We start from the raw sequence: 27,992 nt of genomic DNA on the forward strand, positions 1-27,992 counted from the left end.
GCTGCATGATGTCAAAATCGCACGGTACTGCGGTCATAATCACAAACTACAAAGATCTTCTTCTCCCCAGTATTAGTTTACTGTGTGTGTGTGTGTGTATAAAGAACAGAGACATTATTTAGCTGTAGTTATTATTATTATTTAGCCATGTATTTTATTATTAGTTTTACTGTGTGTGTGTGTGTGTGTGTGTGTGTAAAGAACAAAGAAACATTATTTAGCTGTAGTCATTATTATTATTTAGCCATGTAATGTATTTTATTATTCGTTTACTTTGTGTGAGTGTGTGTGTAAAGAAATCATTATTATGATTAGTTTACTTTTTATTATTATTATTATTAATATTATTATATTATTGTTTTATGTGGGTGTGTGTAAGCCAGAAAATGGATGGAGACAATCAGTTCCAGCATCTGGTTCAGTCACTGTTGTAACTGTTTATTTTGTCCCTGTAAACGATCCGTACCTTGAGTAGCACCACCCCTTAGCCTTTGTTATAATACCTCATCAACATAGACCTGAGGAATGGAAAAATGGCGCTGATTCACGGTGACTATACTAACGTAGTTGAGAGTTGTTTGTTCTAATAAAATACCTGAAAGATTCACCCTTTGTTTCCTTCCTAAGTTACCACATATATCTAGCGACGAGGATAAACTTTTGCTTGGTTTTTCCGAAAACAACAGTTGGAAAGAAAGACGAAACCTGAATCTATAAAGTAAAAAAAAAGAGGGGAAAACAACTAAGAATCGAGCAGCATCCAGACTGAAGAAATGGCTACTTACGGTACAATCAGTGAGTTTGTGGAAGAACAGGAGGACCGGACTGAGTACATTGAAAGGTTAGAACATTTTTTTCTGGCAAACGAGATTACTGATGAAGGTAAAAGACGTGCAATCCTTCTCAGTGTATGCGGGGCGAAAACATATAAACTAATAAGGAATCTGGCCACACCAGTCAAGCCGGGAGAAGTCCCCTTTAAAGAATTAGTGGAACTTGTAAAAAATCACCACAACCCTAAACCTTCAGAAATTGTACAAAGGTTCAAGTTTCACAGCCGTTTTCGTAAGACAGGCGAATCTGTCTCAACGTTTGTTGCTGAATTACGTCAATATTCAGAACACTGCGAGTTTGGAAATGTTTTGGATGATATGCTGCGTGACAGGCTTGTCTGTGGAATCAATGTTGACCGGATACAGTGGCGCTTGCTGTCCGAGTCCAAGTTAACTTTTAAAAAGGTGTTAGAGTTGGCTCAGGGAATGGAAACTGCAGCTAAAAACACTCACGATTTACAGACGGCAAATCCGCAATCTAGCACAGTGCACTACGTTAACAAGCAGGCTGGCAACAAGAAGCCCAGTGCAGCTACAGAGTGCTATAGGTGTGGAGGCCTGCACCATGCAGGCAGTTGCACATTTAAAGAGGCAGTATGCCATAATTGTAGTAAGAAGGGACACATTGCTAAAAAGTGCAGAGGCAAGAAGGGCAAAGCAAAGTCGGGACAGTTTAAGTCAAACAAACCCCAGACAGCACACCATCTGGAGAGCACAGTGCAAGAGGAGGTGTGTTCCTATACTATGTTTAACCTGCATGAACAGCATGTAGAGCCAATGTATGCCAGTGTTAAGGTTAACAATAAAAAGTTGAAAATGGAGATTGATACAGGAGCCTCAGCGTCTGTCATTAGTGAGCACACTTACCATGAAACCTGGAGTTCCAGTCAGGCACCAGCACTTACAGAGACACAAGTATTGCTGCGTACATACTCTGGAGAAACGATTAGACTGTTAGGAGCACTGGATGTTGACGTGAAATACAAAAATCAACAAGCCAGATTACCACTTCTAGTAGTTAAAGGTGAAGGACCAAGCCTCCTGGGACGCAACTGGCTAAGGAAAATACAGCTTGACTGGGGGGAAATAAAGCACATTCAGGCAGCCAAGTACCAAGATGTTCTGCAAAGTTATCAAGACGTGTTCCAAGATGAGCTGGGCACACTTCGTGGAGAGACTGTTCAGTTGTTTGTGGACTCTCTCCACCCCGCTTCTTTAAACCCAGGCCAGTACCATATGCAATGAAGGGCAAGGTTGAAGAAGAGCTAGACAGGTTGCAGCATGCAGGGATCATTGAACCTGTACAGTTTTCACGCTGGGCAGCTCCAATTGTGCCAGTACTCAAAAGTGATGGGACTGTTCACATTTGTGGAGATTATAAATTGACCATAAACCAGGCATCAAAGTTGGACACTTATCCTTTGCCACGCGTGGAGGATCTTTTTACCACACTAGCTGGAGGAAAATCTTTCACAAAGCTTGACATGAGCCATACGTACCAGCAGCTGTTGTTGGATGAGGAGTCAAAGCAGTATGTCACCGTCAATACGCACCGTGGACTGTTCAAGTACAATCACTTACCGTTTGGAGTGGCATCGTCACCAGCAACTTTTTAGAGGACAATTGACTACCTCTTACAAGGCATACCCCACGTTGCTGTCTATCTAGACGATATATTGATAACTGGAACCAGTGAAACAGAGCACCTGGACAATCTGGAGCAAGTGTTAAAGAGACTGTCTCAAGCAGGACTGAGATTGAAACTCAACAAGTGCTCCTTCCAAGCACCGAGTGTGACTTACTTAGGACACCAGATCACTGCCCAAGGTCGATGCCCCATGGAAGGGAAAGTGAGAGCTATCAAAGAAGCTCCACCTCCAAGAAACGTGTCAGAACTGAAGTCATTTCTTGGTATGGTCAGTTACTATGGAAAGTTTTTTCCAGATTTGTCAACAGTACTAGCACCACTGTACCAGCTGTTGCATAAACACATTCCATGGCACTGGAGGACAGCCCAAGACAAAGCCTTCAGTGAAGTCAAAGAACTGCTACAGTCAGCACGCTTACTTGTCCATTTTGACCCAAAGAAGGAGCTTATTCTATCCTGTGATGCCTCTCCATATGGCGTGGGAGCCGTACTGTCTCATCTGATGGAAGATGGATCAGAAAAACCTGTGGGTTTTGCATCACGTACAATTACCGTGGCAGAAAAAGGCTCCTCACAGCTCGATAAGGAAGGGCTAGCAATTGTGTTTGGTGTGAAGAAATTTCACCAGTACTTGTATGGTAGGCCGTTTACCATTTGCTCAGACCATAAGCCTCGAATGAGCTTATTTAATGAGACAAAAGCCATATCGCCCATGGCTTCAGCACGAATTCAACGCTGGGCACTTACTTTATCAGCCTACCAGTATACAATTGTAGATAAGGCTCACAAGGACAATGCTAACGCCAATGCCTTGAGCCGCTTGCCCCTGCCGGACAAACCTGCCTGCACACCGTTACCTGGGGATACCATATTCTTGATGGAACGACTGTCAGGGTCACCGGTGAATGCAAAACAGATCAAGCTGTGGACAGAGCGGGATCCAGTGATGTCCCGAGTGAAGAAATTCCTTCTACATGGTTGGCCAGACAAAGTAGAAGATGAGGAATTAAAGCCTTACGTCATACGTAAGGATGAGTTGAGCGTGCAAGACGGGTGCATATTGTGGGGGTCACGCGTAGTGGTACCACCCCCAGGGCGCACACAGATCATGGATGAACTGCATGAAGCTCATCCTGGAATTTCACGCATAAAAAGCTTAGCCCGAAGTTTCATGTGGTGGCCAAGCATGAATAAACGTCTAGAGGAAAAGGTCAAGTTCTGCGCAGAGTGCCAAAGTAGCCGGAAGACAGCAGCACAGGCCCCATTACACCCCTGGGAATGGCCAGGCCGCGCTTGGTCAAGGCTGCATATAGACTTTGCTGGACCTTTCATGGGTTACATGTTCCTATTCATTATAGATTCTTATTCGAAATGGATAGATGTACATCCAATGAACTGCAGTACCGCTCAAACCACCATTGAAAAGTTGCGTCAGGTTTTTGCGACCCATGGTTTACCTGACGTGGTTGTCACAGACAATGGCACAACATTTACAGGGGCAATGTTTCAGGAGTTTATGCAGAAAAATGGAATCCGACATGTACAGACCGCACCCTACCATCCATCTTCAAATGGTCTGGCAGAGAGAGCAGTGCAGACCATGAAGGACGGATTGAAGAGGATGTCTAGTGGGACTGTTGAAACTAAATTGGTACGTTTACTGTTTAAATACAGGATAACCCCCCAAACAACTACAGGACTTTCACCTGCTGAATTACTGATGGGGAGGAAGCTGAAATCCCATTTAGATTTGCTACAGCCAGACATCAGAGCTAGAGTGGAGTCTAAACAAGCGAAGCAGAAAGATTTGCATGACCAGCATGCCAAGTCCAGAGATTTCAATTTTAGTGACTGTGTCTATGCCTGCAATTTCAGCAAGGGTCTGCTCTGGGTCCCTGGAGTGATTCTGAATAAGAGTAGACCAGTTTCTTTTATTATGAAGCTGACGGATGGACGTGTCATTCGAAGACATCAGGACCACATCCGTATTCGCTTTGTTTCTGACCCGACAACCAGCGCAACATCTACGGAGTCAAGAGCTGTGGACACTACTAAGTCGGCAGACCAGGACGAAATATCTGAAGTACCAGATATCTTGGATACAGAGGTTGCAGAAACACTACCAGGAATGGAGTTGTCCAGGAGTTCACCACTCACACCCCTGCCTCCTCCGGTGACACCGGCCCCAGTTCCTGCAGATGTTACCATCCCAGTTTCCCAGGACACAAGTGTTGGTGCACGACTTTCAGAGCGCCGTGGCAAACCTCCAATAAGACTGGACTTGTAAATATGTCCTTAGTACTAGACTTCTAAAAGAGCACAGTTATTATTTTGTTAAAAAAAGAAAGAAAAACACTACAGGCCATACAATGGATAAGTTTATTTGTATTTAAATGGCTGTGAAAAGGATGACAGAGGTTTGAGACTCAGAGACAGTTTAAACGTTCAAAATAAAGCTTTTTAATAAACAAAAATACAAAATAAATCGGCACAAGGGCCAAACAAAAAGGTTTCAAAACACAAAATAATAAACACAAAACAAAACTTACAAATAAGGCTTCCAGGCTGGGCGTTGCCTTCACTGGTTTGCAAAACTAACAACACAGCACACACAAAAAAACTCTACTCCTTCTAGAACTCTCCCTAGCCAGGGCCTCTCCCCTGGCTTTTATCCCTTGTGGCTGGAGCCCAATTAATCAATAATTGCTGATTATTCAATTAGGGCTCCAGCCACATTCTCACATGTTTTCCTGGTAGGGAGAAATTTAACCCCCTCCCTACCAGTCCCAACCATGTTCATAAAGACGGGGCAGTCCCCCGTCACATATCCCCCCCTTGTGCCAAGCACAACATAGCCTAAATGGCCACCTCCCCCCTCAGTCTCAGTTCCGGAAGAGGGGGAAGCACAGTGTCCATGGTGAATTTGGGTGGCCATGGTGGGAGGTCCGGCACCCCCAAATTCTTCGTGGCCGGCAGCTCCCTCTTCCGGGGCTCCGGCCACACACTATCCTGCCGCGAAAGTGCAGCTGGGCAAGTTGGTCTCCTGACCTCCCCCCCCCCCTCTTCATGGCCGGCAACTCCCCTCCGTGGGGCTCCGGCCACAGTGTAGCGACCCCAGATGAAGCAGGATCCCTGGCAACCCCAGGCGAAGCAGGATCCCCGAAGACCCCAGGCGACGGCAGCAGCAGCGGACCCTCGGGAGGCGACGGCAGCAGCAGCGGACCCTCGGGAGGCGACGGTAGCAGCGGACCCTCGGGAGGCGACGGCAGCAGCAGCGGACCCTCGGGAGGCGACGGCAGCAGCAGCGGACCCTCAGGAGGCGGAGGCGGGAACGGCGGCCCGGCTCCCTCTGGTGGCGGAGGCGGGAACGGCGGCCCGGCTCCCTCTGGTGGCAGAGGCGGGAACGGCGACGCTGGTCCCTCTGGACCCCCTGACCCACTGGAACGATCTACTTAATGCCTTTCTGCAGGTGTTATTGGGTTTTAATTTCTGATTTAAGGTTCCAAAACTACAAGCGCTTAAACACAAAGTGTTCATATTTATGACCAAATATGGTCATTCCCCTAGGGTTAAAGGGTGTTAAAGGGAAGTTGGTACAATAAAGAAAACATGGTGGCCACGTTGGATGACATCATCAACATACAAAACTGGTTACAAAATCCTTCGTTTCTGAAATCGCTAGTCTGATTGAACCAAAAATTGGCACACATGATCCTAGTGTGGTTGTCTTTAAAGGTTGCTCAAGGGAAGTTGCTACAATAAAAAAAAAACATGGCGACCACATTAGATTACATCATCAACATACAAAACTGGCTAATAACTCCTTATAGAGTGCAGATAGGGCCATGGTTACTATGAAACACATATAGTAACCTGTGTATGCTCTATCAAAAAATGACATTGCCGTGACCTTTGACCTCTCCTAAAGGTCAAATGTAAAACTGGCTTATAACTCATAATAGAGTGCACATAGGGTCATGGTTACTATGTAAACGTGCCATTCTGCACTATTTGCTAAAGTGTTTGGTACTGGTACTGCATTCTGCACTATTTACTAAAGTGTTTGGTACTGGTACTGTTACTGGCATTCTGCACTATTTGCTAGTGTTTGGTACTGGTACTGCATTCTGCACTATTTGCTAAAGTGTTTGGTACTGGTACTGGTACTGGCCCTGGAAGCCGTAAAGTTGCTGGCAACTCTATTTTAATTAGAGTTCTTAAAATCTTCAATACCAGTAACCATCATCTTTGTATCTTGGGTTAAAACATTGCTGTGTGGCCAAGGAAACAGCTTTAACACATTCTAATAATACTAAGTGTACATGCTTGCACTTGACAGCATGTCTCTTCATTACAGCCCTTAGCACCTGAACCTTTAAGGGCTAAGTGTCCCTCTTCAGTAAACTGGTTGGAGAAAAAAAATATATGAAGACAGCGAATGTTTGGTGCTGTTGTAGATACCAGGACAAAGGTCAACAGCTGTTTTATTCTGCTACTGTATTTCTATAATAGTCCTGTAGTTATGAAAAAGGGCATATTTGTATGCCCTTATCATAAGCCTTGTAAAGGCATATTTTGATAAAACGGTAGAAACTCAATATTGGAGCAACAGAACCTAGAACCACTAAGAATAATAATATAAAATAGCACCTTGTTTTGACCTAAAGAGTGGCATATTTGATTTGGCTACTGAAATAGGGACCTTTGTGTACCATGGGTATGTTAAACTACAATTCTATCAGTCTGCATTATTTTGTGTGTATTTGTCATGAAATGTATGTATTCCAGGGACAGACTGATTGTAATGATTTAGATTTAGACCCACTGTTATAAACCACAACTAGACAGAAGACTGAAGCCACATCCCTGACATGAAGGGGCTAATAGTTTTCAAACTGCACTCCCACTTGCACTGGGGATTTGAATGAATTTTATTTGAATGCATCTGCTTTGTACCAGCCATGTGTCACTCGTCACTGTCTGATCAAGGAAGGAAGGGGTTGGTGATGGAGATGCTGAGTGCAGGAAGCTCAACACCTTTCAAACTGAGCATGACATGTGGGAGCTATAAATTCTGAAACAATAATTCCATTCGTAGTTTGATGTATCTAAGATGTGCAGACAAGCCGGTCCATCCTTTCTTGCTTCGACACAGATACTTTTTCCTTTTTGTTTGTGAGTGTGATACAATTACTTCTTTACTTACTTTAAGAGCTGTTAGTTAACACATGTCTTGGATTTCTCACTTGTTTTGAAGGAAAGTGTGCAGAGATTTGGCTTTCCTTTGATTCTGATCTAAAGTATTTGTGTTTGGCAGGATTTTGACTATAGGCGTGCTGGACATTGTGTTCATGAACGACCTGACATTTTCACGAGATCTTTTCATAAACATTTATTTTTTAGGGAGAAACAACCCAAATGTATGCAAACAAATGACAGTTATTTTGGAAAAATATGTTTTACCAGCCAATTCTTTTAACATTTGTATATTAGGACTTTACAGTAAGTGTTATTTTCATGAGTTTGAAATAGCTTTTCATTCCTTTTTGTTTCAACACATTACCAATAAACTTCCTTAGCCCAGCTAACATTTGAATCCCATTTAAACTTTTTTCTTTTACTTGGTGAAAACCAAAATAGACACAAACAACAAAGGAACCGCACAACCTACTTTTTATAAACACCCACACATTGATCATTAAAGGAGTATAAAAAATCTTAAATAGGCACAATGGAACAACTTAAATAACTGCCTTAAATTCTTCCTCCACTCTTGCATGTACCACAGAATAGCCTGCAATCATTAAGATCAATTTCATTAAGGAGCTAAAGTATGTTTGTCAAATACATTAAATCACAGCACCACAGCTGTAAACACTAGCACTGCTAGTTTTAGCTAATTATCATACCTATCTGATTTACAAATGAGATTAGGCCCTATTTAGTTAATGCGTTTGTCTGAAATGCTATAATGCCCCATTTCAGACACTGTATGCCTACTGCATTGGTCATAGACCAATTTCCAAGATTGTTGTTAATAACAGCACTGTCACTGGAACTTTAGTTTTGACTGCCCTAAAAACCCCTTTAACTGTTTTTTTAAAGCAGTCATTCTGAGGCACATCTGCTGGTTTCTGGAGAGGGAATCTGAATCCTTTTCAACTATATGTAACACAGATGGTCTCAATTGACGCAACTGCGTAGCATAAACTCACAAAAAGAATATGTCAAGATTGATACAAACCAGTTGAGTTGAATACATTACTCAAATTGTGATGTAAATATTTATCTAAATGATGTACTATTGGTACTAAAACTAATTGGAAAACAGATTTGTTTTTAATATTGTGCTTAAGAATCCCCCACCCATTAATAATTACATCGCTGCATTCCTATAAATGGATATTACTTTAAATTCTGCAGAATTGTTTATTTAACATTAATTAAATCATAGCTGGAGGGTACAACCATATTTCCAAGTGGTCGAAGACTGGTGATGGAGTTGTTTTCACAAACGAGGGAGATGGCCATCTGTGAGTTCATTTGATTTTCATCTTGTTAGCTATGATGAGACAGGTGTTTCAGGGGTACACTATACATTTTTAGTTAGATTTTATAAGACTTCAGCAGTGGGGAAGGCTGTTATTATGATGTGTTTTTTTTTTTTTTTTACAGCGTACATTAATTCTCTACTGATTAGGTTTCTTTGGGGATATACCAATTTACACAGCTTATGTTTCTTCTTCTTCAATTGTTCTTCCAATCAAACAGTTTGTTTTGTGTAAACGTGTACTGCTGCTGCGAGGTATGACACAGGCCCGGTTTTTGGGATGGAACCGCATAACAGTCTCCCGTTTTGATTGGTCCATGTCTGCCACATGAATATGTCGTCACACGAGTGGAAAAGCTTGCAGGCATTTTTAACATTGTGATCAGAGAGAGAGAGAGAGTGATCTGCTTTCTACAACCTTACCATTAAAATATAATGTGGTATTACGCTGTACTGATATAACAAACTATGGGTAATTACTTTATATGAATTATCATGTTATGCACGAATGTAAGAACTGGCTTTCTGTAATGGCGTACTTTTTAGCATATATCTATAATCGTTTACGCGATATATTTTAATATCAAATATATGTCTTCCACACTTACAGTTTTGTTAGAGGATGTATTAGTTTAGATCTAATGTAATCACAGTTGTACATATAGACTGCCCATGTTTTCATTCACGTCCCAAATTCCGGGCCGCTTTGCTTTTCAGATAATGTCCCAAATTCTGGGCCGCTTTGGTTTTTAGATAATGTCCCAAATTCTGGGCCGCTCTGATAACATCCCAATTTCTGGGCTGCTCTGGTTTTTAGATAACGTCCCAAATTCTGCATTTTCGAATTCAGGCCAGTTTTTGAGATATTCTGCTTAGCTGACAGCCGAGTTTCTAAGTCATGCATGCACAGTTTACCATAAACTGGACCGTTAATTCATTTAAGAGTAACCTTTAGTACATGAATCAAAGTTAATGTATTTTTTACTCTCCCCAGAAAACATTTAGGAACACGGTATACCAAAAAAAAAAAAAAAGGACATCTCATTTGCTTATGTAATGTCCATCAATATATAGTGAGGCGTAGGGGTTTATCAACAACTTCAAATAAATCCTATTGTATTGTATCAGTCAACATTTCCCTTATCTATTCCTGATAGTTTATACTGTAGGTCAGGGGTTTTCAACCTTTTTTTTAAACTGTACCCCTTCTATCTGGAGGTTTCAGCACGAGTACCCCTTTACAATTTTCGCTCAACTGAACGGTATCTCAGTTACAATAAAATGGAGAATAATCTGATGACACCCCCCCCCCCCCCCCCCCCGTTTATTTAATAAATTAGGGTGACAAACTGCTGGTTTAGGACAGAAAAACAAACAGTAGGCTAAATTCTTAAAACTTTTAACTACAAGTATTTGGATGCACAGAATTAAAAAGACAAGTATTGCGTTAGGAGCACACCTATTTTTTTGTAACTTTGACGGCCTTTTTTAAATTTTGACAGCCTTTTGTAAAAGTGAAGGCCTTTTGATACCCAGCATATACTGCAATACGCAGCAAAGTTATACACTGATATTCTGATAGAACAGCAATTCAAATGAAGTTTGTAATTGGTTGTGTTCCTCAAATACACAATAAAAAGTGATATTTTTTGGGTATACAGTTATACAGCGATACAGTGGTTTCGGACATCTAAGTGGTACTCTGTAGCCTCCTAGGACATTCACAGCTTGTTTGACACCCTCTTGTAGTTGCCTGTTTCTGTATATAAAGCAAAATGCTGTTTGTCAATCTCTCTTTTTTCTTATAAATCAGTCTTTGCAGGAATCATTCCAAAGACACTTGAATCAGTTAGGGACTACCAGTCTGACAATACAGACCTTTAAATTGCAGTACCAATTTGCAAGTTGCTAAGTGGTTGCATTCCTCAAATTTGCCCTGCAAAGTGATATTTTAAAGAATAGGGTATATAGTGCTTTTTTCGCCTCTTTTGGTGCAAAACTATGCTCTGACTCAAGCTGATACTGTGATCACAAAACACTTGGAATGGACTTAAATTGGTGCTTCTGTTGCATAAATACACTACAAAATATGCACATTTCAGGTCTTATATATAATGGACATTTTGTATGTATGTATTTTGCTATAGGAAATCGCGGTCGGGGGGGGGGGTTCCTCCTGTCGTACCCCATGAGTCCACAAATCCTGGGCCAACAAACTCGCTAGCACTCTCTTTAGATGCACAACAGTCTTAGCTAAAGAAAATGGGTTCCTTCGAGTTCGTATGACCCACGACCGCCATTGGCCGAGCCTTACCCCGATGGTGTTTTTATAATGGGATTTGCCATAGGGAAGGGGGTGGTCTCTTATCGTATCCGTATCTCCACGACCCCTGGGCCAACGAACTCAGAAGGGCACTCTTTGCGTGCACAAGAGTCTTAGCTAAAGAAAGACATCGGCCATGGGTTCATACGCCACCCCACCGCCAGATGGTGGGCGTTGCCCCAAAGGGGTTTTATAATGGGATTTCCCATAGACATTTTTCAGGGTGCTATATCTCGGGTTCCGGGGGTCTCCGAGACTTGAAAATCAGTATGGAGGTCCACCTCGGGGCCCCTGTCGATCCCTCCAAGTGAGGTGTCCCCAGCTAGAAAGGACACCAGTTTAGACTTTTTTTGCCAACCTGGAACTCAAAAGCTATTGGAAATGCATCCTTGACATGCCATTATGCTGAAAATGTGTAAATTTGTTGAAAATGTAGCATTTGAAAACGGGTGGCTCCCTGTGAAAGAGGGCCCCCAGACATGACCCTAGGAAGTTCAACCCGGTTTCTAGGGTAGTTTTTGGACATTTTTGACAGGGCGTATCTCGGGTTCTGTGGGGGTTAGGAACTTGATGTTCATGGTTCAGATGCCAGAATGGCTTGGCAAAGTGAATTTTTTCGTCATGACATGAGTTTTTGGGTGAACCACCACACCGTTTAAGGGGGTGGTTTGGGGTGCTCCTCTGAGTCTATATCACTTTGAATGGTGGTTCTACGTGCTCGGGTTCGAGAGATATGCCTGAAATGTGTTTTTCAACCCTGCCATAGACATAAATGAGGCTGAACACCCTGAACGCCATGAAAATATTTTTTGCAAAGAATTGCTAAGAAACTGGGCATGTTACATTCAGGCTGGTCTAGAACCCTTCGTAGGTGCTCTGGTTCGAGAGATATGACTGAAAATGTGCCATAGACATGAATGGGGCTGAATATCCAAAAATATATTTTGCAAAGAATTGCTACGGTGGGTGTACGCGTGCAGGGGTTGCATGGTGGTGTCTGCATGTAGGGGTTGCATTGTAGTGTGTGCATGTAGGGGTTGCATGGTGGTGTGTGCATGCAGGGGTTGCATGGTGGTGTGCATGCAGAGGTTGCATGGTGGTGTGTGCGTGCAGGGGTCACATGGTGGGTGTATACATGTAGGGGTTGCATGGTGATGTGTGTGTGCAGGGGTCTTATGGTGGTGTGTGCGTGCAGGGGTTGCATGGTGGGTGTATGCATGCAGAGGTTGCATGGTGGTGTGTGCATGCAGGGGTTGCACGGTGGTGTGTGCGTGCAGGGGTCACATGGTGGGTGTATACATGTAGGGGTTGCATGGTGATGTGTGTGTGCAGGGGTCTTATGGTGGTGTGTGCGTGCAGGGGTTGCATGGTGGGTGTATGCATGCAGGGGTTGCATGGTGGTGTGTGCGTGCTGGGGTTGCATGGTGGTACACGTGTGTGGAGGGGAATTGGAGTGCAAGTTTTGCGCAAAAGAGGGGCGGGGAAAAAGACTGGGAAGGGTAGGGTAAAAGAAAAATTACTACAATCATTTATTTTCACTTTCGACTCCCAGTCTCCTTTCCCTCACTTTATGATTTTATTTTGTGATTATTTAATTATTGTCAAAATAAACGGCCTTCATCTACTCACAGTTGCAGTCTCATTTCTGTCCAAAAAGAACCTGAAACACAACAATATATTGATGGACGTTACATAAGAAAATGAGATGTCCTTTTTTCGGAATACCATGTTCCTTCCCAAAAATGTATTTTAATATTAGCCTTTAATAAAGGAAAACGACTGCTTTAATTAATTTTCATGTATCTATTTCAGTGCAATGTAGTTTCTTCATGTAATAAGAAATACGTTTTTTTTTAACATTTACATTTTATTTCTGTTTTTTCATTAAAAAAAAAAAAAAAAAAAGATTTCTGGGGAGAGTAAAAAATACTTTAACTTTGATTCATGTACTAAGGGTTACTCTCAAATGAATTCACGATCCAGTTTATGGTAAACTGTGCATGGACGACTTAGAAACTCTGCTGTCAGCTGAGTCCCCAAAACTGGGCTGAATTCGAAAATGCAAAGCGGCCCAGAATATGGGACGTTATCTAAAAACCAAGGCGGCCCAGAATTTGGGACGTTATCTAAAAACCAAAGCGGCCCAGAATTTCGGACGTTATCTAAAAACCAAAGCGGCCCAGAATTTGGGACGTTATCTAAAAACCAAAGCGGCCCAGAATTTGGGACGTTATCTGCAAACCAAATCGGCCCAGAATTTGGGACATTATCTGAAAAGCAAAGCGGCCCAGAATTTGCGACGTAAATGAAAACAGGGGCAGTCTATATGTAAAACTGTAATTACATTAGAGATAAACTAATGTATCCTCTAACAAAACTGCAATAGTCTATACATTTTATATTAAAATATATCACAAAAACGATTATAGATATATGCTACTTGAAAGAAAAAAGTACACCACCACAGAAATCCAATTCTTACATTTGTGCATAACATGATAAAGTAATTACCCATAGTTTGTTATATCAGGACAGCGTAATACCACATTATATTTTAATGGTAAGGTTGTGGAAAGCAGATCACTCTCTCTCTCTCTGTGATCACAATGTTAAAAATGCCTGCAAGCTTTTCCACTCGAGTGACGACATTTTCATGTGGCAGACATGGACCAATCAAAACGTGAGACTGTTATGCGGTTCCATCCCAAAAACCGGGCCTGTGAAAATATTCTCTTCCTGGTAAAGGGATGTAGTAAAATGAGAATCTTTGCCAGTTGCCGACACAACAACAGACTTTGATTTATATAGATCTTTTAAAAGCAGTGGTCATTCCAAAGCAATTTAAACATACAAATTGTAAAATTATGACAGTTTAAGTCTTAGGGCCATATTAATAATGGCAGTAATCTCTGGCCATAAAAAAAATTAATGGGCAGTATTTAACACGTGATTTATCAAACTACTGCCAGGTTATTTCACTGGCCAGTAATGGTTTTAAATGTGATTTACTGTAACCGATTGTTACCGAGAGACTGTATCTAGCCAATTGTCAGAGGTATGCAAGTGAGCTGTTTCCCCTACTTAAGATGTCAGTGGCATACACTCTCTATTTACAGCATCATGGTATGGCTACAGGACATGTCTGGAGACAGGTTGTCTGAAATATCAAGAAGTCAGGTGAAAAAAAGTAAAAATAAATTGCACACACACATGCACACACACACACACACACACACACACACACACACACACACACATATTTATAGTGCTCGGTTTATTTTAAATGTTTAAATCATTGCGCTGAAATAACTTTAATGTATTCTCTGGACACATTACATTATGTACAAATATAAATCTGCACATTAGCAATATACAACTATGGCCAAAGGTTTTGCATAACCCTGTGGAATTAACATATTTTGCTTCAAAAAGTCGAATGAAACCTGCTGAATAATGTTACGTTAACATATTGAATACATACTGCTTTGTCGTTTTCCATAACAGTAGTCTCCGCGTATAGGAACTCCTAAGAGAGCACTTCATCTAAGGGAACACCCTTGTGGTAAAACTGATTTTTCCCATTGTAAATGCTCCAGCTAAAGGAACAGGAACTTCGCTTAAAAGAACACCTTCTTGGCACCGATAGCGATTCATTCACAACGGATACAGTACTGTTTTGTAACCTGATTACTCATCTTCATCAAACTTCAATTAAAATGGTTTATTCAGTCTTTTCATAAGAGACTTGTCATCGTGAGAGTGTCTTGAGGCACACTGATTAGTTTATTAAATCTTTCCAGAACTGCCGTCATATCATTGCCTCGTTTTGTATTCTGATTTCCTTGATTGCACCTCATAGCTACAAAATGGCATGTAAACAAACGGCAAAACGCGCTGCTGTTTCTCTTGCTGCAAAAAGTTGGAAATTGTTTGAGCTCTTGAAACAAGTTGCCGAGCAATTTGGTGTGGTCTCACTAAATACCGCATAAAACCACAAAAACACACAAAAAAAACACAAACAAAACACAAACAGTAAAATATAAAGCAAAATACAGTAAAATACAACAAAGAATTATACCACAAAAGAAAAACAGCATATACTGGCAAAACAACCAAAAGCAGGTGTTTTTGTTGAGTCTTTCTGTTGGTTTGGTAGGTATCTCCCTTTCCGGTCCAGTATGTTTGACATTGTCAGCTTAGAGTTACTTGTATAATGTTTCTATATATACAGTGCCCTGGCAGAAAAAAATGAGCATCCATGAAAAATTATTATTTGTTTATTTAGCAGACGCCTTTTATCCAAGGCAACTTACAGAGACTAGGGTTTGTGAACTATGCATCAGCTGCAGAGTCACTCCCGAAAGACAGAGCACAAGGAGGTTAAGTGACTTGCTCAGGGTCACACAATGAGTCAGTGGCTGAGGTGGGATTTGAACCGGGGACCTCCTGGTTACAAGCCCTTTTCTTTAACCACTGGACCACACAGCCTCCTTACAATGTTCTATTTAATGAAAAGTAAATGTTAGATGTACATGTTTCACAGGTGCTCATTTTATTCTGACGGGCACTGCATGTGTATATATATATATATATATATATATATATATATATATATATATATATATATATATTAAAGTTAACATCAGGTAATTAAAAACAACATTTTTTAAAAAAATGGGTGAATAGGCAATGTTTTTTATTCAATATATCAATCAAAAATACAAAACAACAGATATAACTTAACTAACATCACAATGAGCTATCTAACAATAACCAAACAATAAATGCAATAATAAAGCAACATTGCACAATGAAACACGGTTTGTCACTGCTCCATTGAATTTAGGGGATTAAGATGAGAGTGGTCGGAAGGCGTGTGCGCTGCATTAGGTACATCCTAATGGTGAAGTCACCATAATTCCTTTAAATCTTGATTTGGATATGTACGTGTGCTTTTTGTCCACTTCTGCTGGCCTGGTTTTCTGGCAACCTGTGCTGTCTTTGGGATCTCTAACTTGCCATCCAAAGATATAACAGTTTTCTGTGAATGTGGTATTCTTGCTTTCATGAAGTTCTGAAAAGCTTGGTCTTGCTGCTCCACCGTCTTTGTAGCCCAGAAGGCCTCAGACACCACCAAGAATTTGGAAACAACATTTCCCTGGCCATGAAGTGCCTGACGCACATCCATATACTGAAGTTTCACAACAGTGTAGAGTTTGTCAATAAGGTCAGGTAATTTCTGCTGTTTCCAGCCAGTAGCCAACTTCACAATGTGGTCCATAGACTCACAATTACACCGGGTAACAATTTTATTTATTTTTTTGGTTCCTGGGTAGTAAGTGTTATTTCCTAATTGCTTATGCCTCAAAAGTATAGAAAATGGCTATTATTCCCCACAAACGTTGCTTTTGTGACCAGGACAGTGATATTTTGAAATGTACCTATTTTCCAGAACATTCCAGATAGATTCAGTGCTGAGTAAACTTGGAGTAACTTCTAGAACTTTCTAGAACTTTCCAGTAATATAAATAGTAGTATAAATACAGGGCCTTAAGCCCACCAGTTCAGTTTAGTTCCAGCTGCCTAAGTGGATACATATCTGCATTTTTCTGAGATGGCATCAAGGTCATAGGAGACTTCAAAATTGTGGCATTCCTGATGGGGCTCCAAGGCGGTTTTACCAAGTTTCCCTGCTATCTTTGCCTTTGGGACAGCAGGGACACCAAGGCGCACTACCACAGGCGGGACTGGCCACAGCGGACCGAGTTCTCTGTGGGGAGGAACAACGTCAAGTGGGAGCCACTGGTGGAACCCCGGAAGGTGCTGATGCCACCACTGCACATCAAATTGGGCCTTATGAAACAATTTGTCAGAGCTCTAGATAAGGAGTCGGCAGCCTTCAAGTACCTTCAAGACTTCTTCCCTAAGCTGTCTGAGGCAAAGGTCAAAGCCGGTGTCTTCGTCGGACCACAGATAAAGAAGATCCTGGAGTGCAATGAATTCCCCAAGAAGCTCACTAGTAAGGAGAAAGCGGCTTGGAACAGCTTTGTCGCAGTGGTTCGTGGCTTCCTGGGCAATCACAAGGCCGAAAACTATGTGGAGCTGGTTGAGACTCTGGTGAAGAACTACGACACAATGGGCTGTAGGATGTCCCTCAAAGTCCATATCCTTGATGCTCATCTTGATAAATTCAAGGAGAACATGGGAGCGTACTCGGAGGAGCAAGGCGAGCGCTTCCACCAGGATATACTGGACTTTGAACGCCGCTACCAAGGACAGTATAACGAGAACATGATGGGAGACTACATTTGGGGGCTGATTCGTGAAAGTGATTTACAGTATAATCGTAAATCTCGAAAAACTACTCACTTCTAAATCTTTTGTAGTCATTTTTGTATTATACTTTAGTATAAATACATGTTAATTTGGATTCATATGTTGTTTTTTCTGACTATGTGAACGAAAAGACACAAATTCGCCCATTTTCTCATTGGAAATAGGTAAATTTCAAAATATCACTGTCCTGGTCACAAAAGCAAAGTTTGTGGGGAATAATAGCCATTTTCTATACTTTTGAGGCATAAGCAATTAGGAAATAACACTTACTACCCAGGAACAAAAATGGTGTTACATAGTGTATTATTTGTCCATTTATCTGGGAGCCATGCTTTTCTCTGCTGTGGGTTAATAATGTTCTTTTGCAATACTGGAACAAGTTTATGGTGGCCCTGAAGTGCAAAACACAACAACATTAAGGAAAACGCTGCAACATTAAGGAAAACACAACGACATTAAGAAAAACGCTGCAACATTAAGAAAAACACAACGACATTAAGGAAAACGCTGCAACATTAAGGAAAACACAACGACATTAAGGAAAACGCTGCAACATTAAGGAAAACACAACGACATTAAAGAAAACGCTGCAACATTAAGAAATGTGTTTTCCTTAATGTTGTTGTGCTTTGCACTTCAGGGCCACCGTAAAGTATGACAAGAGTGACGGAACATCTCTCCCGTACTTCAGTTCTAGATCCAGTTTCTTCTTCTCAAAATCATATGAATATTTGGATTTCACTAGTGCGTCCTCAGAGAAGAAAAGTTAATTTTCCACACATTTGCATTGACCTGATTTCATCCCAACCGTCTCACGTAGATAATGTTTCACATTCTGTTAAATATGTCTATGACAAAGAATATGGTCAGCTTCAAGGAAGCATGACTCGGCCGCCTTTATTATTGCCTTCTCCTGGTCTGAACCTAAAACCATGGTGTTTATATTAACTTCAGTATTCAGGTTTGACCATCCCAGTGGAGATACACTGGACCAAGAAACGCTGGATGCTGTCATGATGTCTTCAGAATAACGGCTTTGTTCTTAAAAATGCCCATGGTCAGGAAACAGGCACCAAGATTGAAAGTTCTGTCCACCCCAAACACAGAATTGTCCTCACTTTGGCAACACCATTTTTGAAGATCTTGAATTTGATCTTCAGTGTACAGATTAACGCTTGGTGGTTTATTCTTTCTAGCTGTTACATGTTGCATAAAATTATGACTACTCAACATGTTTATAACAGTTTGTATGTGTCGTCAGCATTGTTCTTCCTGTTACTCCCCTGTGGTCTGGTTTTCTTCTGGACTTTGAGCTTCATATTATGGATTTGCTTTGTGTCCCTGGGTGCGTTTGATGAATCATCCAACACAAAGTCTGTGTAAAGTTGCTGTGGTTGTGTGGAATGGAACCTGTCGGCTATGGCGCGTAGAACTTCAGGATCAGTTCGAACATATTCAGCTGTAGCCCTCCTGGCATTACCATGTTGTGTTGCATGATCTGGAAAATGTCCCGAGATATTCCCAAACAGCTGTGTCTCCACTTTCGATCCAACTCACACGCTTTTGATAGCATTCTCGCTTGAGCTTGGTATAAAATCGGCACAAAGTCACAATTTCTGAAGGTAGTGGTTGTGGTTCCAGTGGTAACCACTCTTTGTTTTTCAATACTTCGCACTACACTCATTTGTGTGGGCGTACAATGGCTAAAGTATGTGATGTCACAAAGAGAATCTGTAATAAGAACAAAATGCTCTTATATAAGGGTAAAATAATATTAGATGATTCAAATTAACAGAGATATGTTATTCAGTTAAAATATTGTGATTAAAGAATGTATACATACCTGTTGTAGAATTTGACTGTGGTACTTTATTTCAGTACTGTAGCCAGGACAGAAAGGGTAATTATTATGTCATCGCTGTCAACTAAGGTATCTGTACCAAGATAGATGTATGTTATGCATACATACACTCGTATACAGTGTGATGTAGTGCCAGAACAAGTAGAGTTACATATTGCAAGGAACAATGTTGAAGTACAGAAAATCAATTAAGCCTGCTGGGCAGGCACACCCAAAGGTCCATGAAGTTTACTCAAGTATGCTATATATATATATATATATATATATATATATATATATATATATATATATATATATATATATATATCAACACAACAAATGTAAACATTTTGCATAGATTTTGATTCACAAAGTTACTTACCGCTTGATGAGTCAGGTTTGGAAAGTTCTGAAGAGGAGGACACATGCTTTGGGGTTGATACCTACACAGAGTCGCATGCTTTGGGGTTGATACACACAGAGTCTCTCTTTGGGCTCATAGTTTCGACTGGGCACAACCTTTTTGAAATGTAGTATGCTGCAATTGAAATAAAAATAAAAAATAGTTGTTTGTATTTCTATAGTGTGGTATATCTACAGAAATTCTAATATATCAGTGAGGAAAATATAAGAAATTAATGTAGTAATCAGTGATTAAAACATGGTGAAAATATAAATACAATTACATTTTCAGTTACTGTTTTTCCTTCTTTTTTTTTGGAGGAGATTAAATTACTTCTCCCCTTTGGGGAATCTAAAAAATACAATGTTGAAATATCAGTGGTGATAGTTCCATGTGGAAGTAAAATATTTTCTTGTAGTCTAATATAAGCCCATACATTATTATTATTATTATTATTATTATTATTATTATTATTATTATTATTATTATTATTATTATTATTATTATTATTCATTTGGCTAATGCCTTTATGCAAGCATTTAAATACAATGTTCTATATATACACAGCATCACCACAACAAATTCAGCCACAAACTACATGCATGGAACAACATTAAATTAGGCCATCAGTCAATTAGTGTATGTCTACAGTCTGATAATTCAAGGCAGAGGATAAGATTAGTATAAAACTGAACACAAACTTGGAGGAACAAACCAAGCTTTTAGGTTTCAGAGATGGTGCTACCTGAACCTGTAAGGAGACTCATTCTTTCTTATTGACCGGAACCCTAACGCTATATCCATTCTCCTGCCTCTTAACTGTATTTAGGAAACAATGTACAAACAGATGATTGACACCAATACATGTAGAAGCAATACACAAACAGGTACTTAATATCAACACTGTACATACTAGTTAAATTAAACGTTCTCAAACTAAAACTGACAGATAAACACTTTTTTGAGGATATAAGTTAGCACAGTACAGTATTCACTTTCCGATTGCCAGAGACGTTTGCTAATTCACCTTCAATTTCATGAATGTAACCCTTGATCCAGTTGCTGTACCCCTTCTGTTGTGTAGTTTTAGGAATTCACGCATTATTATTTGCCCAGTTATCGATTTCTTCCTGCTTTATGGGAGGTACACAAATCATCGATTTACTCTATCAGTGGCTGTGGCGGCCATTACAGTAGCTTGCACACCAAGCTTTGTTTTCAAATCCAACATGGCCGCTGCGTGACTAAAGTCCATACCACTTCAAACGCAGCCAAACTAAGAGAAACAGTATGTGGATGGCTGCCATTATGCAAAGAAGGTTTTGCCTATTTCTGTCTTTTTGCAACTGTGACATTGCAGATTACCATGAAATTGTGCTCTGTAAGCAACCACCCACGTTGCCACCAAAACAAAAATGTCAATTTTATAACATTGCACTATATTTTGCCAGAATGGTTTTTTTCTGAATGAAAACACAGATAATACATTAATACTGTGGTGATACAAGGTCAAAGTACTTCAGCTATATCAGCAGTCTCAACTTGACCTTTTACAGTAGAAGAACCCAACATTCATACATCTACAAGCTTCCTCTATCAAATGTAAAACACATGCTTTCTACATATGAAAGTAATAAAAATCATAAGGGCCATGTCCCCTATTTGGGTAATCTCACTACAGACCCCACATAATTAGACCTACTGTATGTTCTGCAAACAGAATCATTTTCACAGGTCACAGCAGACTGTTATGTTAGTGCCTGGAGCATCATGAATTAGACTTTCCTCTGCTGTTTTTTAACATGGGATAGGGAGCAAGGTTGGGTTATGCATCAGCCTTCAAATCACAGGTTAGGTTTGTTCTTTCATCCATAACTACAGACAGCTAAGTCCAAAAGATTTGCATCACATAGAATTTTAGGATTGAGACATAATAAAAATAAAAAATAAACTATATTAACATAATTTAGATATTTTATTCGACATCATGTACCTACAAAATGATATCACAAAAGTATACCGGATGCCGTAATAGTAGTACAGTATTTCATGTTAGATTTCGAAATGTCACATTTTTTAATTTTTGCTGTAGTATACCTCATACTCACAATTATTACACACACAATTTTTTATAAAACATTCATGCTAATTTAGGTAGGGATACAGTAGTAATACAGTTACAGTAGTTGAGTACCTCAGTTATCCAGACTTCCATTAAATTAGCATGGAAGTAATGTATCCAGATAATTGTAAGTCCACTGTTTAAAGGGGATGTCTCATTTAGGCTTTTTTAAAAATATTAAACATGTCTATTTAGAATTGCAAATCTGAAATGCATGCACACCTTTACTAGCTATGTTGTAGTGGCAAAAATGTTCTATTGTACCTAACACGTGTCTTTTATTTAACATCATGTTATCAAAGAAACTACAAAGTGATATTGCAAGGTCTTCCGGAAGCCATAATAGGAGTACAGTATTTCATGTTAGACTGTTTTCAGTTTTTCATTAAGTATATGGGAAACTACAAAGAGGTATGTCATTCTATATGTTAACATAACATTATTCAGCAGGTTTCATTCGATTTTATGAAGCAAAATGTGTTAATTCTATTGGGTGATGCAAAACTTTTAGCCATTGCTGTACACTGTTGAAAGAAAGACAAAATTGGTAGTGGTGAGATTAACTGTGATAAACTCCATTCAATTTTCACAACAGTGACTGATAACATCCATCACATTTTTAAATGTAAGAATACCATTCAAAACATCTAAAAAAGAAAAATAAGATCAAAGACATGAAACATAATAGACACACTGGCCATAGCTGTATTCAACACCCAATTGTGCTATGCTTATTATTAAAAAAAGAAAATTCAATGACTAACATTTCGACTAGAATGAGGTCTAGTCTTTTCAATGGCTGGGTTTGCATGCAGTTTAGATACTCCAAATTCTCTCTCCATTGTAATGAGAATGTGATGTAGCCACACATACCACACACATTCCTCACGATATAGGAAGTGCCCGGCCAAAACATGGGACGACTTATAAGGGCGGAAAAATCGTCTTCTCGCGCTAAAGGACAGGGGAAATTTACCAAAAACTAGACATGTACTGAGTCATGTCTAAAAGCCGTACCTTATATTCACGACACTTCAGCAGTGAAGATCCTCACAAAACGTTCTACTATAACTAAAGGCCGTACCAAGCAATTATTTATTAAAAACTGAGGTCTGCTGGAAGTAGCCTGGCAAGCTTCTTTGACCAAATAGGAAAACATAAGCATAAAGTAAGAAGAGTTTAGAGACCTCTTCATTCAGTATTTTTTTTTTTGTGACACCATTTATTCAATGTTTCAAATTATTGCCATTTGACTCATAAAATTGTATTTTAAATATACACTCCCACATTTTAATATATTAGGTTACTTGCATTTTGAAGGAGAATTTATTTCCCTAAAAGAAAACTATATGGAAACCCAAATTACCCATCAGAAGAAAAGGGTGAGACTTATTTTTATTTTTTTATTGGGAACCCTGCCGATGTCTCCATATCTCGTTGTCTTTGTTCTTTTGGGATTTGTTTACAAAGTGACATGTACTGCAGTGTTTTACTATTATGGTCCACATGTTTTCTACTTGTGATCTTGTTTTATGTTAAAATCCACGAGTCTTCGATTTCATGTGCAAGTTGTACCTGTGGTTTTATTTTACCTTTTAAGCCCTCAGGGATAACTGTACTTTGTACAGATAGGAACTAAAGTGGTGTGTGAGAGCTATTGCAAGCAAAGTACTGTGGATATATCTATAAAGACAAAACAGGATGTTAAAAAAAAAAAAAACTTTATGAAGTTTTATGAAATGATGAAAATAAACATTAGGCCCTACAAGCTCATCTCTTCGGTTCAATTTCCTATCCTGCTTTATTTCAAAACCCTGCATGCCCTCATTCCCAAGAAATACATTTAGTTCTCTCTGAAACCCTTTAATAACCTTGCTTCAATAGACTTCTTTGCTAACAAAGTCCATATGTTTTTGCATGAAATCGTTCTCTCTAAATTCCCAATTTGCTCCTAATTTCACCCTATTTAGTTATGTCCCCTTGTTTTTGAGCTCTTCAACAAGGATAATTTGCTCAGATCAACAACACAAACCCCTTTCATAACCTTAAGCCATATGGATAGATTACTTTGGCCCATAATATAAAGCACTTTAAGGGCAAATTTCCTTAAATGTCATATCATCCTGACTGTTTTATCCTCCCTGAGGGAATTACAGCGACCAGTACTGTACTGCAGAAGTCTAACTAGTGCTACTTTCCGGCTACTGCCTTTTTTTGTTCAGGCTGCTGTATTTTGTGGTACTGCAAGGTCAAAAACATGCTGTGCCTTTCCTGTGTACCTCCTTGTTTATCCTCCCACTGCCTCATTTGTCTTCTGACCACAGTTGTCAGCCCCTAACCAACTCTTACAGTAGGTCTGCCCAGATCAGTGGCATAAATAGAGGGGGGAAGGAGGGGCAATTGAAAACTGGATATTAACCTCTCATGTCTCTGCTGATTCTCCACATTTCACTGCTACTTACAGCTACTTATTTCCAATGTTATCCACACACACATATATATATATATATATATATATATATATATATATATATATATATATATATATAAACTATACAAAAAGCCCAAAGACACATTGATAAAATGTTATCAAGCAATATTTTTTGTAGCCTGAACTACAATGCTGCTCCAGGACATCTGATCCCTGAGTAAGGTCAATCTCCACCTGCTTCCTCTGTAAAAAACAGATAACAACAGATTAGTATTTAGATTTTTGTCAGTTTACCACTTTTACCAGTTGTGTATAGTTAATTAGCGTCTGAAATATGCAGCTAATCCCTTATAAGTTTCTCATACTAAAGTATAGCAAAGTGTAATAAAGCACAGTGAAAGCATGGTAAAGCATATGTAAGCATTGCAAAGCCCAGAGAGGTATGGTAAAGCATATTAATAAACATGGATAACCGCGGTAAACTATGGTAAATGCATAATATAACCATGGTAAAAGCATGGGAAAACTACAAAATGACTGCTAATTTACTGCAGTAAACTTATATAAGGGATGCTTTCTCCCAAACCTATTGTTTACTTGACTCTCGATCATTGAACAGCTTCAGTTTGGTTACATATTATACAGAAACGGTTTTGTGTTTTATTTTTGTGTGTTACTTCCCACCAGAAGTGCCCATCCTTCCTATGTTTCCAGACACTGATATTCTTTTTATCTGCCAACAATTTCCTTTACAGTCTACGTGTGTCTATTTTGTATCCCTCCCTTCCCCCTGCAATAGATTTTAAAGAACCACCCAAGTTACTTCCAAAGTTAGTAGCCAGGCTGTCTGCTCCCATCCTGTTCCGATACAAAGTCACAGTTATCTAAAAATTCTAACAGACACAATCTAATTAACAACGTGTTTACCCCTATAACCCTGCTCATAAAGTCAACACCTCTATTATTACTGGAATCATTGTTGAAAACAACAATCTAATTTTCTTCATTTTCCATCAGTGATGAGTAAACCCTATAGTACGTACCTTTAAACATGTTTCTCTTGTCATTCACACCATCTTCCACAACAAAAAAGAATACATAATGCTTTTCTGTTCCTTTGCCCATGTAAAACAAACACATCTCCTATTCTGTTGAACTGGCCCTTCGTAAAATATAGAATCTTAAACTGTTAACATATAAATAGCTCAAATAGCTACATCTATTCTAATCTCCTGAAATATATTATAGTTTGCTCTCTCCATTCCCTAAAATACTACCTATTTCCTCATCACTATTCATTCAACCAACTCCCAAAACCAGCAACTCTCTCTTCAGGTTCTTCGGTTTTTTCTGCCCTCTTCCATCCAGGAACCAGTTTCCTTTTCAGCCCACACAAGCACAACTCTCTTCATTAGTGACAAAAGAACAGCTAGTTGAATAATTAGCTGCTCTTAGGCTCTCTTACTTGTGTAGATTTTACTTTAAAAATTAACAACAACAAAAAACTTTTGGTCTGCTCACTACAGAGTATGAGCCAACTGGTAACAATTTATTTTCCTTTTATGTTTTTATTTCAAAACCACATTAGAAATTGTACACCTAGGTATTATTACCTTGATCCCCCACTGTTCCTAAATAAATTACAGTAGTGGACAAGAATTTTGCATCACCTTACATTTTTCATTAATTCATAACACATTTGCAACTAGATGCGCACATATTTTACTGCCCCCATGTGTGGAGGTTCTCCTTTCTGAGGTGAATTGAATGGTGTTAGGAAATTAGGTATAGAATACCCAAGCACATATTGTTTCAGTTGGCTCTTTCTTGTGTTTGATAACTACTTGGCACTATACTACTGGGCAAAGGCTGGGTGTGGCATGCAGTCCTGAGCAACTAACCACCACTCAAAAGAGCCTGGTTCATTTGCCCTCATTTAACCTTAACCTCATCTCACCTGCAGGAATCAGAATCTTTACCGGGAGTGCATTACATAGCACAGCCTGTTATATTGGCATGGCATAAATAGTTACAGCCCTGCGTTATACGCGACCTGCTTTCTTAGGCTGCACTTCATTCCTCCCACCGCAAGGTGGTCATGTAGTCTGCTTAATTAAACCATTCTATTAACACGCAATGGCATGCTGATTAAGCGGCAGCAGCAGCTACAGACATTTATTTAGTCATGCATCCCTTTATTACTAATACGTCTTATTCAATATTATTTCTTAGAATGTGTAAATAAATCATTTAAATGTTTCAGTTTACTAGTAGAAACACAGAATTTGTCAAAAAAATATTTAAAAAAAACAGCACTGATTCCCGGAAACAATTTATATAAAATACTGAAATCATAACATCAATGCTGTAACATATCTATTAAGCTGGGCTGAGTTGAGTGGGGGACGGAGGGGGCTGATGCTGGGACGCCAGAATCACCGTCGAGCCCTCTTGAGGTGACGTGGGCTAGTCTACGAAACACTGAGGATGGAAGGTGCCCACTTGAAAACCCCAGAGATGTACCCTACTTAGCTCAATCCAGACGGTTGTCATGCTGATGCGCTGGGGAGGCCGCACTATGGTTGATCCCCGGAGCCAGCATCCAAGCCGTTGTGTGTGCTGATGCGCCAGGGAGGCAAAATAAGCTGATCCCTGGAGCCAGCATTACACTTCAGCCATTAACACCAGACAGAAGGATATCTACATCATCATATGGAAGGAAACGTAAATGGATGGAGACACATATGGATCACATTAGTTTACTGTAAAGCTACATCTTAGTTGGTGCTTATCTTGGCGAGAGCCGAGTTAAAATCAGCATGAAGTTTTAACATCTACTCTCGTGTAATGGAAATCAAATATAACATAATAATAATAATAATAATAATAATAATAATAATAATAATAATAATAATAATAATAATAATAATAATAATACAAAGTCGTTTGAAAGCAGCACTTTAAGTGTCTTACAGTTTCATGAAAGAAAGTGTCCCATGCATTAAATGTTACTATTAAATTTAAGCATCGTCAGTTGGAGTTGGTTAACCGTGCCTTCTTTCATAGATTGACTTTGTTCTGTAAAAACTTGGCCATAAGAAGAAACACTACTTTTAGCATCTATAGAATTGGTAACAACTGACAAATATATTTTAGCCTTTTGTGTTAAATTGAGAAATAATTCTTCAGCTTTAATCCAAAATTCATTCAAAGTCATTCTACTGCCATTTTCTTTTGGATATGGTAGGTATTTGTCCATTTCTGATTTACAGTCAGCATCAGATCCTTGAACAGAATATAATGGGAGGGCTTCCAGATCCAAACTACACACTTATTGTGGTGTCGAGTATCCTTACTGCCATCAGAAAGTTTGGGGTGGTTGAAAAAAACGTGTTTTTTTTTTGCATTGATCCGGGTTGTAGTAATTAGTCAGTTTTTCAGAAACGTCATGGAAGGTTTTTACACATAGTTTGTTTATTGCGGTGTCTGTGCTGTGTACCTCTTGT

The 27,992-nt window shown here is 39.6% G+C and overlaps 1 pseudogene; it reads left to right on the forward strand.

Annotated features, from left to right (window-relative positions):
* Positions 1-773: 773 nt before the first annotated feature.
* Positions 774-4,791, forward strand: LOC117420516 (uncharacterized protein K02A2.6-like; annotated as a pseudogene).
* Positions 4,792-27,992: the final 23,201 nt, after the last annotated feature.

The sequence above is a fragment of the Acipenser ruthenus genome, chromosome 1 (genome assembly GCF_902713425.1).
Source record: "Acipenser ruthenus chromosome 1, fAciRut3.2 maternal haplotype, whole genome shotgun sequence".
In the NCBI taxonomy this organism is placed as follows: domain Eukaryota; kingdom Metazoa; phylum Chordata; class Actinopteri; order Acipenseriformes; family Acipenseridae; genus Acipenser; species Acipenser ruthenus.